Source organism: Giraffa tippelskirchi, chromosome 10 (assembly GCF_054371585.1).
Source record: "Giraffa tippelskirchi isolate mGirTip1 chromosome 10, T2T-mGirTip1v1.2.pri, whole genome shotgun sequence".
Classification (NCBI taxonomy): domain Eukaryota; kingdom Metazoa; phylum Chordata; class Mammalia; order Artiodactyla; family Giraffidae; genus Giraffa; species Giraffa tippelskirchi.
The window spans coordinates 44,884,845-44,903,183 of record NC_137284.1 but is presented as its reverse complement, the minus strand read 5'-3'; the positions used below and the strand labels follow the sequence as shown (position 1 = coordinate 44,903,183).

The 18,339-nt window shown below is 43.2% G+C and overlaps 1 protein-coding gene and 1 long non-coding RNA gene across 3 annotated transcripts in view; one reads left to right on the top strand and one right to left on the bottom strand.

The window, feature by feature from the left end:
- The window catches only part of FAT3 (FAT atypical cadherin 3), a 787,529-nt gene that overhangs the window by 348,830 nt on the left and 420,360 nt on the right, over positions 1–18,339 (bottom strand). The window lies entirely within an intron of this gene.
- LOC145522338 (uncharacterized) overlaps positions 1–18,339 on the top strand; it is a 38,170-nt gene that overhangs the window by 14,015 nt on the left and 5,816 nt on the right. The window contains exon 2 of one of the 2 annotated variants that reach the window (XR_014065987.1): positions 17,689–17,823. The exons of the other annotated variant lie outside the window; for it this stretch is intronic. This is a non-coding gene — a long non-coding RNA (uncharacterized LOC145522338). The remainder of the gene's footprint in view (positions 1–17,688; positions 17,824–18,339) is intronic. 2 annotated transcript variants of the gene reach the window in all.

Genomic DNA, 18,339 nt, shown 5'->3' with positions numbered 1-18,339 from the left:
ATTTAACCGAAGCATCACTATTTCTCCCTTATCTACCTACCTTTGTGCCTTTGGTCATACGCTTCCTTCTGCCTAGAGTGCCCTCTCAGGGTTTTATCCTCACCTATCAAAACTGCAGACATCCACGAGTGAATCTATCTACAAAACAGAAACAGACTCACAGACATAGAGAACAGACTTGTGGTTACCAAGAGGAGGTGTTACCAAGGAGGTTACCAAGGGGGAGAGAGGGATGAATTGGGAGTTTGGGTTTAGTAGATGCTAGCTAGTACGTATTGAAGGGATCAACAACAAGGTCCTACTCTATAGCACAGAGAGCTATAGTTGATATCCTGAGATAAATCTAATGGAACAGAATATAAAGAAAAACGTGTATATGTGTAAAACTGAGTCACCTTGCTCTACAGCAGAAATGAACACATCACTATAAATCAGCTACATACTTCAATCAGAAGTAAATAAATAAAAACAAAAAAAAACTGCCACCCTCCTTCCAGGTCCGTCTCCGATGCCACTGTCTTTCAGGCAGTGTCTCCTGATTCCTCCGGTCAGTGCCACCTCTCCTACCTGTGAGCTGCACGCCACACTTCCTTAGAACATCTCTTATTTAATTTCATGGCACAGAAAGTATGTACTTAAATTGTCCCTTCACTAGAATTTAAGTGAGCAAGGGTTTGCTTCCGGACAGGCGCTCATACATTTATGAAACGAGAAAGGATGCCATCACTTCTCTGTGACTCAGTTGATGTCCCTTCTCTTCAGCCAGTCTTTATCAATTCGATTCCCCACATCAAGACAAGCCTTCTGACAGAACTGCGTCTAAATCCTGGCTTAATTCAGATGAAAGAAGTCCCTGCTCTTATTTCTTTCTGTTTTTCTTCTTTTTTTCCCTGCTGTGTCTATGTTCCCTAATTAACCAGCTCTCAAAGCCCTGTTATAGTATCCAGCTTTCTCCCATTCCTCTAATTGAGAAAAAAAAAAAAAATCCATTCATAAAAGTGATAAAATGGATTCTTATCACTCTCATTATCAGGTACAGATGCAGAGTCAAGTTGCAAAATGGGGGCTTTTGTGGGGGTAGGATAGAGACATAAGTAACCAGTTGTCATTTTTATGGTTATTCTGGGACAAAGAGAAAAAAATGGTTTAGTATAAAATCAAACTGTTTTTGTATGGAACACTTTAACAAGTAAAGCAAGGGAAGAAAAATGTGGAGATGGTCTTATTTTTGGTTAACTCTAAATATAGGAGAACAATAAAATAGCTAATATTGAGTGTCCCCAATATGCCTGCATGCATGTGCATGCTAAGTCGCTTCAGTCGTGTCCGACTCTTTGTGACCCCATGGATGGTAGCCTGCCAGGCTCCTCTGACCATGGGATTCTCCAGGTCAGAATACTGGAGTGGGCTGCCATGCCCTTCTCCAAGAGGTCTTCGCAACCCAGGGATCGGATTCGGGTCTCCTGCTTGGCAAGCGGCTTCTTTACCGCTGAGCCACCTGGGAAGGCTCCAGTGTGTCTAGTACTGTGTCAATTAACCAACTTTCATGTATCATCTTTTCTAACCTTCAAACTGCCCTATGAAGTAAGTCCTATTTTCCCTCATTTTGAAGATGAGGAAACTAAGACACTAAAAGGTAAGATACCTTGTTAGAGGTCTCACAGTGAAAGCAGATGTGAAGTTTCCTCACACAGTCTCAATTCCTCTAGTCTTCTTTCTTCTGAGGTATAGGGATGTTTGGCCCTTAGGGCCTCCTCCTGAATGATCTCTGTTGATAACGTTGCAACTGGATCTCTTCCCTCTTCCAATTATTCCTGTACCACCCTGTGGCTCAGTTAGTAAAGAATCTGTCTGCAATGCCAGAGACCCTGGTTCCATTCCTGGGTCAGGAAGATCCGCTGGAGAAGGGATAGGCTACCCACTGTAGTGTTCTTGGGCTTCCCTGGTGGCTCAGCTGGTAAAGAATTTGCCTGCAATGTGGGAGACCTGGATTTGCTCCCTGGGTTGGGAAGATCCCCTGGAGAAGGGAAAGGCTACCCACTCCAGTACTCGGCTGCTGCTGCTGCTAAGTCGCTTAAGTTGTGTCCGACTCTGTGCGACCCCATAGACAGCAGTCCACCAGGCTCCCCCGTCCCTGGGATTCTCTAGGCAAGAACACTGGAGCGGGTTGCCATTTCCTTCTCCAATGCATGCAAGTGAAAAGTGAGAGTGAAGTCGCTCAGTCGTGTCCGACTCTTAGCGACCCCATGCACTGTAGCCTACCAGGCTCCTCTGTCCATGGGATTTTCCAGGCAAGAGTACTGGAGTGGGGTGCCATTGCCTTCTCCGTACTCTAGCCTGTAGAATTCCATGGACTGTATAGTCCATGGGGTCGCAAAGAGTCAGACACAACTTAGTGACTTTCACTTTCACTTTTACCAGTGTATATCAAGAAACTTCAGAAAGAAGACAGTCATTCAATAATCTTACATGGCCATTTGCTAATTCTTCATTAAGAAAAAAAAAATCTTTTGAAGATCAAAAGCAAAATATTACATATTAGAGATTTAAAGTCAAAGAAAGAAACTAACCTTGTTTTAATCGCTCCTTAATCCTGAATTTTGAAATATTCTCCAATTAAATTTGATTGGCCAGGAAGGAAGGCAAGGGAGAGGCCAGCCGAGAACCAAGGACTGGGACCAGTGACAGTCTTTGCACATTCACTCTCTTCCTCTGGGAGTATCTATTAAGTGCCTACTGTGTGCCAGGCATTCTCTTGGTGTCAGACAGATATAGTCTTTATCTAGTGAGGCTTTTAGGTTGGGGAGAGGGAAGCACAAAAATTATATATTTAATGGTGTGATTTCAATTATGGTAAGTGCTCTGAAACCACTGTAGGATGGTTTGAGATCTTAAAGAGGGGAACCTCACCTGATCTGAGATGCCAAACAGAATTTCCCTGAGGACAAGACACTTAAATCAAGATTTTATAGTTAAAGAGAGTGAGATCTGAAGCTTGTAACTTAAAAGATGAAATGTTTTAAAGACACTAAAAAGTCTAAAAAAGAGAAGTTGAGCCTAAACACTGGTCTGAAATATACGAATTATTGAAATTTAGAATATCTTTAAAGGCACGTAGCTTTGTTCTTTTCAAACATATTATGCAGCAAAAATCAGTGCTATCAGGGTGTTTCAGAGCTAACACAAACTTGTTTTAAGGACCAAGGTAGAGCTCATTAGAATTACTCTGCAGAGCCCCACCAGTATCTAAAAAACAAAAATTAAAAAGACAGTGTCTTTAACAATAATGTGACAAAACCTGTGCATAGACTAGATGCTTAGTAAATGTCTAATGTAAGGGTGACTAAAAAATTCCTTCTAGTATAGATTTTACTGCTAATTTACTGTACTATTTTAATTTAGTTACCAATCCTTTATACCAATGCAATAGTAAATGAGAGCTCAATCAAAATTAAATTAGCTCAAAATTTCACTTAATATTGACTTAATAAAGTTTATCTAAGTACAGAAAAATTTCAAAAGGAATCTGCTTAAAGATGCATTATTAATGTAGAAAAAGGTGAAGGCTGACTGGAAAATCATTTCTAGAATTATCGACATTTCAAACTTACTAAAAATTTCTTTGTTTCAGTTACTAACAAAGAAAGACAACTTTAGTCTGCCAATTGTAAGTAGTTCAATGTCAATTATTCAATGTCTGAACCCAGAGATTGAGAAATGATACATCTTCCAGGTCCCTTTGTACAATGGAACTGAAATAGTGTCAATAGGAAAAGATGTGTTTAAATTGTAGATATGCACACACACACACACACACAACATCCATCCAGTCTGCTCTTTTAGCCACAAGATGATTGAAAAGTTTAAAAAAAATTTTATTGAAGTGTAGTTGATTTACAATGTTGTGTTAGTTTCAGGCATATAGCAAAGTGATTCAGTTATATATACATTATATATTCTTTTTCATATTCGTTTCCATTATGATTTATTATAAGGTACTGAATATAGTTCCCTGTACAGTAGGACTTGTTTATTTATTTTGTATATAGTAATTTGCATCTCGGGGAAGGCAATGGCACCCCACTCCAGTACTCTTGCCTGGAAAATGCCATGGACAGAAGAGCCTGGTAGGCTGCAGTCCATGGGGTCGCGAAGAGTCGGACATGACTGAAGCGACTCAGCAGCAGCAGCAGTTTGCATCTGCTAATCCCAAATCCTAATTTATCCCCTTTCCCCTTTGATAACCGTAAGTTTATTTAAGACAGTTCAGTTCAGTTCAGTCGCTCAGTCATGTCTGACTCTTTGTGACCCCATGAACCGCAGCACGCCAGGCCTCCCTGTCCATTACCAACTCCTGGAGTCCACCCAAGCCCATGCCCCTCGAGTCGATGATGACATCCAGCCATCTCATACTCTGTCGTCCTCTTCTCCTCCAGCCCTCAATCTTTCCCAGCATCAGGGTCTTTTCCAATGAGTCAGCTCTTCGCATCAGGTGGCGAAAGCATTGGAGTTTCAGCTTCAACATCAGTCCTTCCAATGAACACTCAGCACTGATCTCCTTTAGGATGGACTGGTTGGATCTACTTGCAGTCCAAGGGACTCTCAAGAGTCTTCTCCAACAACACAGTTCAAAAGCATCAATTCTTCAGCTTCCTTTATAGTCCAACTCTCACATCCATACATGACTACTGGAAAAACCATAGCCTTGACTAGACCCTTGCTGACAAAGTAATGTCTCTGCTTTTTAATATGCTGTCTAGGTTGGTCATAATTTTCCTTTCAAGGAGTAAGCGTCTTTTAATTTCATGGCTGCAGTCACCATCTGCAGTGATTTTGGAGCCCAGAAAAATAAAGTCAGTCACCCTTTCCATTGTTTGCCCATCTGTCTGCCATGAAGTGATGGGACCAGATGACATGATCTTGGTTTTCTGAATGTTGAGCCTTCAGCCAACTTTTTCACTCTCCTCTTTCACTTTCATCAAGAGGCTCTTTAGTTCCTCTTCAATTTCTGCCATAAGGGTGGTGGCATCTGCATATCTGACGTTATTGATATCTCTCCTGGCAATCTTGATTCCAGCTTGTGCTTCTTCCAGCCCAGTGTTTCTCATGATGTACTCTGCACATAAGTTGAATAAGCAGGGTGACAATATACAGCCTTGATGTACTCCTTTTCCTATTTGGAACCAGTCTGTTGTTCCATGTCCAGTTCTAACTGTTGCTTCCTGACCTGCATACAGTTTTCTCAAGAGGCAAGTCAGGTGGTCTGGTATGCCCATCTCTTTCAGAATTTTCCACTGTTTATTGTGATCCACAGAGTCAAAGGCTTTGGCATAGTGAATAAAGCAGAGGTAGATGTTTTTCTGGAACTCTCTTGCTTTTTCGATGATCCAGCTGATGTTGGCAATTTGATCTCTGGTTCCTCTGCCTTTTCTAAAACCAGCTTGAACATCTGGAATTTCACGGTTCACGTATTGCTGAAGCTTGGCTTGGAGAATTTGGAGCATTACTTTACTAGCATGTGAGATGAGTGCAATTTTGCGGTAGTTTGAGCATTCTTTGGCATTGCCTTTCTTTGGGATTGGAATGAAAACTGAACTTTTCCAGTCCTGTGGCCACTGCTGAGTTTTCCAGATTTGCTGGCATATTGAGTGCAGCACTTTCACAGTGTCATCTTTCAAGATTTGAAATAGCTCAACTAGAATTCTATCATCTCCACTAGCTTTCTTCATAGTGATGCTTCCTAAGGCCCACTTGACTTCGCACTCCAGGATGTCTGGCTCTAGGTGAGTGATCACACCATCATGATTATCTGGGTCATCAAGATCTTTTTTGTACAGTTCTTCTGTGTAGTCTTGCCACCTCTTCTTAATATCTTCTGCTTCTGTTAGGTCCCTACCATTTCTGTCCTTTATTGAGCCCATCTTTTCATGAAATGTTCCCTTGGTATGTCTAATTTTCTTGAAGAGATCTCTAGTCTTTCCCATTCTATTGTTTTCCTCTATTTCTTTGCACTGATCACAGAGGAAGGCTTTCTTATCTCTCCTTATTATTCTTTGGAACTCTGCATCCAGATGGGTATGTCTTTCCTTTTCTGCTTTGCTTTTCACTTCCCTTCTTTTCACAGCTATTTGTAAGGCCTCCTCAGACAGCCATTTTGCTTTTTTGGATTTCTTTTTCCTGAGGATGGTCTTGATCCCTGTCTCCTGTATAATGTCACGAACCTCCATCCATAGTTCATCAGGCACTCTCTATCAGATCTAGTCCCTTAAATCTATTTCCCACTTCTACTGTATAGTCATAAGGGATTTAATTTAGGCCACACCTGAGTGGTCTAGTGGTTTTCTCCACTTTCTTCAATTTCAGTCTGAATTTGGCAATAAGGAGTTTGTGATCTGAGCCCCAGTCAGCTCCCAGTCTTGTTTTTGCTGACTGTATAGAGCTTCTCCATCTTTGGCTGCAAAGAATATAATCAATCTGATTTCGTTGTCGACCATCTGGTGATGTCCATATGTAGAGTCTTCTCTTGTGTTGTTGGAAGAGGGTGTTTGCTATGACCAGTGCGTTCTCTCGGCAGAACTCTATTAGCCTTTGCCCTGCTTCATTCTGTACTCCAAGGTCAAATTTGCCTGTTACTCCACGTGTGTGTTGACTTCATACTTTTGCATTTCAGTCCCCTATAATGAAAAGGACATCTTTTTTGGGTGTTAGTTCTAGAAGGTCTTGTAGGTCTTCATAGAACTGTTCAACTTCAGCTTCTTCAGCATTATTGGTCAGGACATAAACTTGAATTACCATGATATTGAATGGTTTGCCTTGGAAACAAACAGATAATTCTTGAGATTGCATCCAAGTACTGCATTTCAGACTCTTTTGTTGACTATGATGGCTACTCCATTTCTTCTAAGGGATTCTTGCCCACAGTAGTAGATATAATGGTCATCTGAATTAAATTTCAGTCCATCTTAGTTCACTGATTCCTAGAATGTCGATGTTCACTCTTGCCATCTCCTGTTTGACCACTTCCAATTTGCCTTGATTCATGGACCTAACATTCCAGGTTCCCATGCAATATTGATCTTCACAGCATTGAACTTTGCTTCTATCACCAGTCACATCCACAGCTGGGTGTTGTTTTTGCTTTGGCTCCATCCCATCATTCTTTTTGGAGTTATTTCTCCACTGATCTGCAGTAGCATATTGGGCACCTACTGACCTGGGGAGTTTATCTTTCAGTGTCCTATCTTTTTGCCTTTTCATACGGTTCATGGGGTTCTCAAGGCAAGAATACTGAAGTGGTTTGCCATTCCTTTCTCCAGTGGACCACATTCTGTCAGACCTCTCCACCATGACCCATCCGTCTTGGGTGGCCCCACACGGCATGGCTTAGTTTCACTGAGTTAGACAAGGCTGTGGTCCATGTGATCAGATTGGCTAGTTGTCTGTGATTGTGGTTTCAGTCTGTCTGCCCTCTGATGCCCTCTCTCAGTGCCTACCATCTTACCTGGGTTTCTCTTACCTTGGACGCAGGGTCTCTCTTCCCAGTGGACTTTTATTTACAACTGTCATAATCACTGGTTTTCACTTTTGTATCTCATCTCTAGCTTTGTTTTATAATCCCCAAACAATCTTTGATATCAAAATATATTGTTTTGGCCACCAGGTCACTCAGACAGTATCTGAGCTAGATTGAGGTTTTGGTGCATTTTTTTTCATGAACACACAAAGCAAATCCAGATTCAGGTTCTATCGGGGATCGTGTGCTTCACCTCAAATATACACACACCCTCAGATACACACAAAGCATATACATGGAGCAACCTACAAATTCCAAACAGGTTTTCACCTATATTTACACTAAATATGAACCAGAAACTCTCAGGCAACCACTTGATGCTTCTGTAAATGCTTCGCTATTATTACCAAAATGTTGGTGTCTCAGTCTTGTCTCTTTGTGACCCCAGGGACTGTAGCCTGCCAAACTCCTCTGTTTGTAGAATTTTCCAAACAGAATAATGGAGTGGGTTGCCATTTCCTTTTCCAGGGGATCTTCCCTACCCAGCCATCAAACCTGGGTCTCCTGCATTGCAGGCAGATTCTTTACCATCTGAACCACCAGGGAAGCCCAAGGAGTTACTTAAACGTTCATTTCTGCTATGGAAGTGGCAGAGACAGGCCACTTGTACAGAAACAAGCGCTGTACACAGCGCATTCCAGTTCTGAGAACCCAAGGACCCACAGTTAATTATTCAGTAATCACAAATAAATAAGGACCAGTGGGGAAGCAAGGGCCTTTTGCTCAGTAAGTGCACAAGGATACATCTGCTCAAAATATAGGCAAAGCGAAACAGCTATGTTATAAACAGTGGCATTTCTAAACCTCAGACACAAAAGTAAAAAATTAGGAGATATCTCTGGGAAAGGTTTCCATTTAATGCTTTCCTTTCCTTGCTCTGTGTCACAAAGTTGTAGCCTCCGGAAGCCTGGTCCATGCAACCGTTTACTTCCAGACTTTTCAAAGCTTCTGCAAAGGGGAGGTTCCCAGTGTTCTCTGGCTGGCTGGCTCTCTGTGGTTACTTCCACCTTCTCTGGCTGAGATGCTGTTCCCTAGGCAGCAAGCACACTGCCCAGTTAGATACAAGTTGTTTTTAATTCATGAACTCAGGACTGTATTTTCACAAAGATCATTATCTTGCTATCAAGTTGTGTTTTTTTGTTGTTGTTGCTAATTCCCTGAATCTTGCAGGCAAAATTACCCAGGAATGCTCCTATGCAATCAGCTAGCCTGATTGAAAACCTATATCCTCTTTCAGGATGCTGTCAGGAGAGAGAGGTAGACTGGAGAAGTTTTGAGATAGGATGCAAAAAGAAGACACAGACAGAAAATATGTAACCTGCAAATTCACATATTTCACACCCAAGCAGGATTTTTCCATTTCGTTTTCTATTAAAAGCTGAGTAATTGCAATATGAAAGCGTGAACACAGATTGAAAAGTAACAACTAACAGCATATCATTCTGTAAGGAGCTGAAAATGAAAAGTAAATTAACTGAGTGTTGGCAAGTATCAATATCCCGGTAATATAAAACCTATCAGAAGTCATGTGTGTAATAGTGCCTCAAACAACTCACTGGAAATGGAAATAAAATGCATTAACTTAACGTTTGAAGATTTTTAAGATCAGGGAATTGGTATTTGTTCACAGAAAAAAGGCAGTGATGACTCAGCTCCTTCAGATATATGTGAAATTTGTTACACTTATCATCCATGTATCATTATCTTATGGCTCCTGCAGGCATCCCAGTGTTTAATTTCCTGAACACACTTAAAACCTCAACCACAAAGTTAGATGTCATGGTATTTCATTTTGAGGTGAAAAAGATAAATGTTCCAAAGTGAAAGGAATTCTTTGTTTACTGGACCACATATCTAAGGGAATTTAGGTAGATATGAGAGATGCTGGTCCAGAGTCTTCTCGGTATAAAGGAAATTGGACAGGGCTATGGAGACTGGAAACCAGTAATATTAAGGGTGACCAAACACATACATGTATTTACTCACAGGTATATATAGAACGTGACTCACAAATCAATCAGCAAAAAAAGTAAATCATCTTTAAAATGGAAAATTGAGAAGTGAGAAAATGTAAATGAGAGATTAATAATAATTTTTTACTAATGTGACTTACATGCCAAGAAAAGTTTATGATAATACATGAAATATGGGGGTGATTTTAATCCCATGGCATTCAAGAGGATGATCAACATTGAATTGTTCAATTGTAATTAACAACATTGTAATTGTTAAATACATGCTTAAAATATAGTCCTGCCTGGTTAATTTGTTTACAGACTGAACAGCAAAACTATAATTATCTCTTCATATATGCACGAAATTCCTAAACATTTGTTTCTAAGCTGGTTTGAAAACAGTGGAGAAAAACAGATAAAATTCCCCAAGGAGACACAATATCCTGTTACTAACAAACTGTTGTATGAAAATGTCTCTAGAAGTTAATTTTAAAAATCAGTGTAATTGCTGCCATGTTTCTTTGATCACATGGATGACAGCTAGCTGCTGGAGCTGGTCATTTTCCCCCTCTCTTAGTCTCCTCTGTCAGCATCCACCCTACCCTTCTTCGAAGGCGGTACAGGAAGAGGTGAGAGATTATATGAGAAATGATGGGTCTCCACGGGGAAAATTTTCATCAAGTAAATTCCAGTGAGCACTTATACCGATCACCAACAAAAATTTCTAAGCATCACAGAAATTCACTTCTACCAAAAATACCAAGTGGGCTCCCAATCAAGGATACAGATGCTACAATAGACTACTCAGGCGAAAACTGAGGTCACAAGTGGTATGGTGTGGTTAGGTGACAGGTCTTCATTGCTGATGGCGGGTGGCTTAGAACAGAGGATGAAGATGTAGAAAGCTGCCCAGCTGCTCTGTAATCCAACAATGCATTCGAGTTACTGCGACATCCCCATTTTCCCGCATCCCTGTCTTTGTTGGGTAGGGACACCGACAGTGAACCAAATGATAAGAAAAGGGAGGGAGGGATGGGTACTTCCCACCCACATCTGCTCCAAAGTCCACAGAAACTCATTAAGAATCAGGTGGGGATGAGACAGAGCCAGGGTTGGGTCTGGCTTCTGAGGTAGCACTAGTGGTAAAGCATCTGCCTGTCAACGCAGGAGACGTGGAGACGCATGTTTGATCCCCGGGTCTGGAGGAGGAAATGGCAGCCATCTCCAGTGTTCCTGCCTGGAGAATCCCATGGGCAGAAGAGCCTGGTGGGCTACGGTCCACGGGGTCGCAGAGTCTGATACGGCTGAGTGACTAAGCAGCAACAGCAGCAGGTTTGAGTCATGAGCAAATCAGTTGACCATCTTGAGTTTCAGTTTCCTCAACTTGCAAATGTGACTGAATAATGGAGACCTCAGAAAACCGGTGAAGATTAAATGAAACCACACACATGAAGCCGTTAGAGTGACGGGCACAGTGCTTTACTCAACAAATGAAAAGTGCTTTCATTGTTGCTGTTATCATCTTCAGCGTGTGGAGATGCACGTCCCCTGGTGAGCTGGGAAGAGCAGGCAGAGGGTGGAAGCAGCCCACCCCTCCTGCAGGCGGGCGGCCCAGGCGGCACCCAGGGTCTCAGGCGTGCCGGGCCCCTCACCTAGAGGAGCATGTTCTTGGGAGGACATGCAGACTGCCCTCTTGTCCTGGGAGGAGGAGGGATGATGCAGGCTGGGTGGGCTTGGAAGGGAGGATGTGGCTTCATCCGGAATGGGAACAGAATCCTCTGCTTAGTAATTAAATGACATGGGTTTGGGTAAACTCCGGGAGTTGGTGATGGACAGGGAGGCCTGGTGTGCTGCGATTCATGGGATCGCAAAGAGTCGGACACGACTGAGTGACTGAACTGAACTGAACTGAACTAAAAAAAAAAGACCTCATTAAGAAACTCTTGGAAAAAAAAAAAAGAAACTCTTGGGACAAAATTACGATGCTTGAACACTGCAGTCACAGAAACCTCCTAACTTGCTGGGCTGATAAAACACTGAGGCTTTCTTGACTTTAAAGAGTAAGTAGCAAACTGGAGGGGCTGAGGCCTGGGATTCAGTCACCAGTTGTTGACGGCCTAAGGAGGGAAAAAGCAGACACTTCACCACACAGCTAACTCATCCAGCTTGTAAATGAGGAGAGAACATAAGTTTTCAGTGAAAAGATGATATTCTGTGTTCACTGAATTTACTGGCTGGTCACCCGTTCTGAAAGCTGATGCTTTTAGGCAATGGGGCAAAGGGACCCAGGCAAGAAGCACTGCACAAGTCACCAGACTATCTTGGTGCCAGTCCAGGTCTGGCCTTCATTAGAGTTGACATGGGTAAGAATGACTCTTCCTGAGTTTCAGTTTCTCATTTGTAAAAACGGGATAATAGTAGCTATTTCAGTGTATTACTGTGAAGTTTAATTTTTTGCAAGGTTTAATTTTTGTGATTTGTAAAAGGACACGAAGTAGTGACCTATAAGTCGTTTCAACTATTATTATGCCATTTGTAGATCCAGAGGGGATTTCTTTGCATTTCCAGGGAGCAATTTCGGGAGAAAGCTCTCTCCCTTTATTTTTTTTCACAGTGCCCTCTTCTTTCCCAGTATTTACTAATGCGCATTTATTTATTTTTTGGGAGGGGAAAGATCCTCAGTGTTCTTTTTTTTTTTTTAATTAGTTTATTTTCTATTTTTTAACTTTACAATATTGTATTTGTTTTGCTATACATTGACATGAATCCACCATGGGTGTACATGTTTTCCCCTTCCAGAACCCTCCTTCCACCTCCCTCTCCATCCCATCCCTCCGGGGCATCCCCGTGCACCAGCCATACTAACACATATATATGGTATTTAGTCAATCGGTAAAGATAACCCTGTATGCGAGACATCAAAAGAGAGACAGATAAATAGAACAGTATTATGGACTCTATAGGAGAGGGCGAGGGCGGAATGATATGGGAGACTGGCATGGAAGCATGTAAATTATCATATGTGAAACGAATCGCCAGTCCAGGTCCAATGCATGATACAGGGTGCTCGGGGCTAATGCGCGTTTATTGAAGCGTCTTGTCCCACACTTGATACCTGTCTGGGGGCGGAGATCAGGCTTTCTTGCCCATCACTGCTCTGCAGGGCCGTGCCCACAGCTGGGTAAGAGTCAGCACTTGGCAAATACCGCGAGATGAGGGCCCATCGCGCCCAGTCACTGCCCAGCCCACCCTGCACATCAGAGAAGCATGGCCCCCCGGCACGCCGGGACACCCTTCCTTGACACACACTCTGTCGATGATCTAAACCTGAAAGCCGGCCCGCTTCTGTCACCTAGACAAGAGCCGATTTCTTTGTCAAGCCCCTCTTGTCTGTCAAGACTAGGTGGGTGTGAGACTTCAAAAAGAGACATGATGTAGGCTTCTGCTGCTCGGGAATTCTGCTGCTGCTGCTGCTGCTAAGTCGCTTCAGTCGTGTCCGACTCTGTGCGACCCCATAGACGGCAGCCCACCAGGCTCTGCCATCCCTAGGATTCTCCAGGCAAGAATACTGGAATGGGTTGCCATGTCCTTCTCCAGTGCATGAAAGGGAAAAGTGAAAGTCGCTCAGTCGTGTCCAACTCTTAGCGACCCCATGGACTGTAGCCTACCAGGCTCCTCCATCCATGGGATTTTCCAGGCAAGAGTACTGGAGTGGGGTGCCATTGCCTTCTCCGCGGGAATTCTGCAGAAGGCAGTTGGAAGGGGATTTATTTATGATCCTGGAGGCACTGGGCTAATGCGTTTCACAGGACGTGCCCAGTCCTGTCAGAGCTCCAGGCCCTGAGCGCAGGCTGCGGGCCAGGCGCCCTGTCTGAGGCTGTGCACGTTGACCTCACTGCCTTCTTTATAAACAGCTTGCAGGAGGCATTATATTTACAGATGAGGAATCACATGTTCAAAATGTGGAAATGCTTTGCTCGTGGACTCTCAGCTGGTGGATATCTGAGCCTACATTTGAGCTCAGGCCTGGCTGACCTGGAACCCTGTGCCCCAAGCATTCCTGCAAGTCCCCACCTCCCTACCTTTTCTGAGGACTGGGGGTGCCATGCAGGGAAGGAGGCCGGAGCCAGAGACCCGCCCCCGGAGTCCAGAGCTGCTGCTGGGAACAGAGGAAGATGATGCTGGGTAAGCAAGTATTACTAAAGAGCAATGAATGCCAAAATCTCTAAGCTTCAACAGTGGAAGGAAAATCCTCTGGGAGCAGTGATTGGTCATGAGGTACAGCACAGTTTGGTTTGGGGGTAAGACTGGGATTGGAGGACACCTAGGGAGGATGATAAACTAAACACCTCTGAAAGAGGTCAATGCTTGTGTCATTTATTTCTTTGTGATTCCCAGCCTGGTGCTGGAGATGTAGAAGATATTAAAGTACAATTGAATATAATTAAGTTTACAAGGTTATTCTGCACTCCTCAAGCACAAATTCATAATAAAAAGGGAGAAAATAATCCTTACCAGCAAACTGGTCTGTCTATATTAACATGTGGTTTTACATAATGTATTTTTTTTAATATTTCCCTATTCGTTTAGCAATGTTACCCTGGGAGATACACTCTCAGGGATCTCCCCCTCTGGGTGGGAATACTGAAAACTCATCAGCACAGCGGACGGTCACATTTACAGAACAAAACACACACAAATACCGGGAGGACCCTCAAGGAAACACATATATGACATCCATTTCCCTGCAAATGAAAACTCTTCTCCTCTACATGGGGAAATAAGCATTTTATATATAAGTAGCTGGGAAGATACTTTACTTTTAAAGGGCCACTTTTAAAGTCTTCGTTGAATCTGTTACAATATGACTTCTGTTGTTCATATGTTGGTATTCTGGCCTCGAGTCATGGGGGGTCTTAGCCCCCCGACCAGCATTTTCCTTCACACTCCATGCACTGGGAGGTGAAATCTTAAGCTCTGGACCACCAGGGCAGTCCCAGGGAGGGTATTTCAGACTGAGCATTAAGGGCAAGGTTAAATATGTATTTTTTGTTTGTTATCAGGATGCAGAATATAAGAATGTGGTACATGTGAAAGCAGAGAATTTGGAATGGGCCAAAGTCAGGAAAAAAAATATATCATAAAAGCATACATTATGCTTCTTTTTGGTAGAAAATGCTAGTTATTTAAGTGCAAGCTGGTGAACTGTTCAATTTCACAAACATATCATAGACACCTATTACCTACAAAACTTGGTGTTCGGTGCTGTGAAAATCCAAATATAAGGTGAGATCTTGAGGGCACAGAAATTACTGGGACAGAGGCAGACCCTAGTAAGGACTTTGAGTGGAAAAAAAATTTTTTAATGCAATCTAAATATCTAAAGATTTAAATGGAATTTATCCCTTTATGAGCAATGTAAAACTTCTGAAATCCCATTTCTTGTTGAAACTGAGGTGCAGGTTTATTTTATGGGGCTCTGATACAAAGCAAAAATTTTTAACTGAAATGGCCAAGCGATTAACCTTGAGAATTTAGGTGAACAAACATTATTCTCCTATCGTGGAGACTTTGATGAGTTGCAAACTTGGCTGAACTCATTCATATACATTATAGTCCTCTGGAAGGAAAGCAAAAGTCACTGCGGAACTGCGTGATCCTGGAAATGCTTTTCCCAAGACGGCATGTGACAGGCACAGGTACCAGGGGTGGATTGGGCAACACCAGAGAGTTGAAGAGAGCCTGCCATTCTCACTGATGGCCTGGAAGCCTAGCGGAGCTTACCAAAGTTCAAGAGTTATGGAGAAAGCATCAGCCATTACAACAAGACTTCTGTACATTAATTCTGATTAGTAAGGTCTGAGGTAAAGGATTTATCACCTTGTCTCACAGTATTCACACTGAAAGTAATGAAATCTTCGCAATATGAACCTTCCTTACAGCACAGGGCTAGTAAATCTTTGTTGAAAAGCATGTCGAAGCTGCCAGGATGATTATTTTTATTTTTTTGGCTGACACCTGGCAGAGCCAACAATTAAATGAAATGAAAATTCCCACCAACCCTGGATCTACTGAATCTTTTGTTCAAGAGCTCACAAACCTTGTACTCTGTTCTTCTTCTTTTTAATAAGTCAAGTATTAGATATCTACTATCCTTCTATCAAGGAAGAAGCTGCTTTGGGGTTGGAGGAGATTCCAGAAGCTGTTTAATTAAGAAGAAAACAAACAGATGAGGGTCGGGCTGCATTGCAAGCCAGGAGTACCAAGTGGCAGTTGGTCTGTGCCTCTTAGAGGTAGCATGTGCTTCATCTGCACTTGAGTCCCTGAGCGTCTGAGCCAGAACATAAAGCCTGGGGGAGGCAGGGTGGTGAAAGGCAGGGACTCAGAAGACGAGTGGCCGGAGTTCAAATCCTGACTCCATCTCTCGTTATCTGCCACCTTGAACAATCGAACCACCCCAGTGTGCTGTGCAAAAGTGAGATAAAAAGGTATGGGAATCTTAAATAAGGGAATACACATCAGCTAGGAGGACTGTGCCTTGCACATGGTATACGCTCAGGAAATGTCAGCTCTGCTTATTCTTACAGAGAGAGAAGCAGAACCAAGTGTACTCTAAATACCTGGCTGGAATCGGCCCAGGTTTGTCTTGCAAAGCCCCACATTCTCAGAGCGCACATGCCAGCAATTTCAGGATGAGTTATTTTGGAATAAGAAACTGGGCTCGGTGCAATTTCTTCTATGTGAACTCTCAGAGGCAATCAAGCCTTGGCACTAATGGTGTGAATACCAACTCTAAGCTGTTTTGCAGAAGGATAAACACAGAAGTGTAGCCTTCTCAGCTACAGAAGTTTATACCATATGTAATAGATTCCATTTGAAGATTCCACATACGAGTGCCCCTCCCTCCAGCTTTACATCCTTCACCGCCACTCTTCTCAGACCATCTCCCCGCACATTTCCCCCCTCCCCTCTCTCTCACACACACCCCTTGCACTCTATGCTTCTTCTTTCACAGACGCTGCCTGGAATGCTTTTGCCTGTGTTACGTTCACCTCCCCTCCTGCCGCATCTCAACCTTCTTCTCCTCACAGGATCCAGGCAGCCTTGCAAAAACAGTTGGTTCCCATCACTCACCACTAGAAACCTCCTCCCGGTTTTGTGTTGCCCTTGTAATGAGACCCAGACTCCTCTGTGCCCTGTCCACCTCCTTCTCTGATGCCCTCCCTACCTGCCCCTGTCCCACCTCACAGCCGCCCCTCTGGCCCATGGTGTTGCTGAGAGGGCCCGCGCTCAGGGCTCCTGCACCCCCGCCCCCCACCCCGGGCATTCTCCGATGCAGCCCCTGAGACCTTCCCTGCTCTGTGTCTATCAGAAGGTTCCTATTTCTCCATCTTATTTGTCTCCAGCAGTTATTACCCTCTCACGTGCTCTTGTTTCTTTTCTTTTTATTGTCTTTCCACTCTCACATACATGTTCCATGAGAACCTTGTATGGCTTATATACTATATCTTGTGCTCCTTTAACACAACCTGGTATACAGTCTCACTCCATTAATATTTACTGAACAAGTGCATGAAGGAGTGGATGCATGAGGGAGGGGATATGCCAACTCTAAGTGGTTCTTTGAGGTCTAGCTAAAGCTTCTCTTATTCTATGAAGTCTTCTCTAAGGTTTCTCATCTAATCTGAATTCCCAGTGCACCTACTATCATGACTAGGCACTTTCTCATGAACATGCATGTTCTATTTCATCTGTAGAAATGTGCATTTTCTCTCCGCCACTGGCTTCTAACTACCTTGACAGCAGCAACCTTGACTATCTCAAATGCAGCTGCAGGTCAGGAGTTATCAGAAATTCAGGCACACAAATTGGAGCAGAGGATGCTTGGGCCACACTAAGGGTCTGTGAACGTGTTAATCACTCAGTCATGTTCAACTCTTTGCAACCCCATGGACTCCCACCATGGGATTGTAGCTCTCCAGGCTCCTTTGTCTATGGAATTCTCTAGGCAAGAATACTGAAGTGGGTAGACATTCCTGTCTCCAAGGGATCTTCCCAACCCAGGGATCAAACATAGGTCTCCTGAATTTCAGGCAGGTTCTTTACCTTCTGACCCACCAAGCCCCTAAGACAAGGGTCTATCTACGTGTTCCTATTTAGGCACAATTTCAGTATCCCAACAGATTCTGACAACAAGAAATAACAGTAAGGAATAAGAGGTAAAGAAGACAGCTCTGGAAGAAGAAAGGTGTAAGAGGTCAAAAGGCACACATGTCAGGGGGTCGGCATCACATGGTAAGAGTCAGCACTCGACCACAAAGGCATCACGAGAGCTGCTTCATGGTAGCCAATGCGATCGTGGATGGGCTGTGGGTCAAGGTCAACTGTGAAAGGCACAGGAGAGTGTTGTGTACTATAGAAAAGCTTGCAATCAAAAGAAGTGTTTTGATAAATCCTGGAGAAGGTGTTGAGAAAAGGGAACCGTCTTATACTGTTGGTAGGAATGAAAATTGGTGCAGACATTAGGGAGAACAGTATGGAGGTTTCCTGAAAAACTGAAAACAAAGCTGCCATATACTCTAACCATTCCACTCTGGGGCATACATCCAGAGAAAAGTCTAATTTGAAAGGATATATGGACCCCGATGTTCACAGCAGTGCCATTTACAACAGTCAAGACACAGAAGCAACCTAAGTGTCCACTGACACACAGTACATCAGTAATGAAGACAAATCAACAATACATATATACAATGGAAAACCACTCAGCCATAAAGAAAAATAAAATAATGCCACTCAAAGCAATGGTGG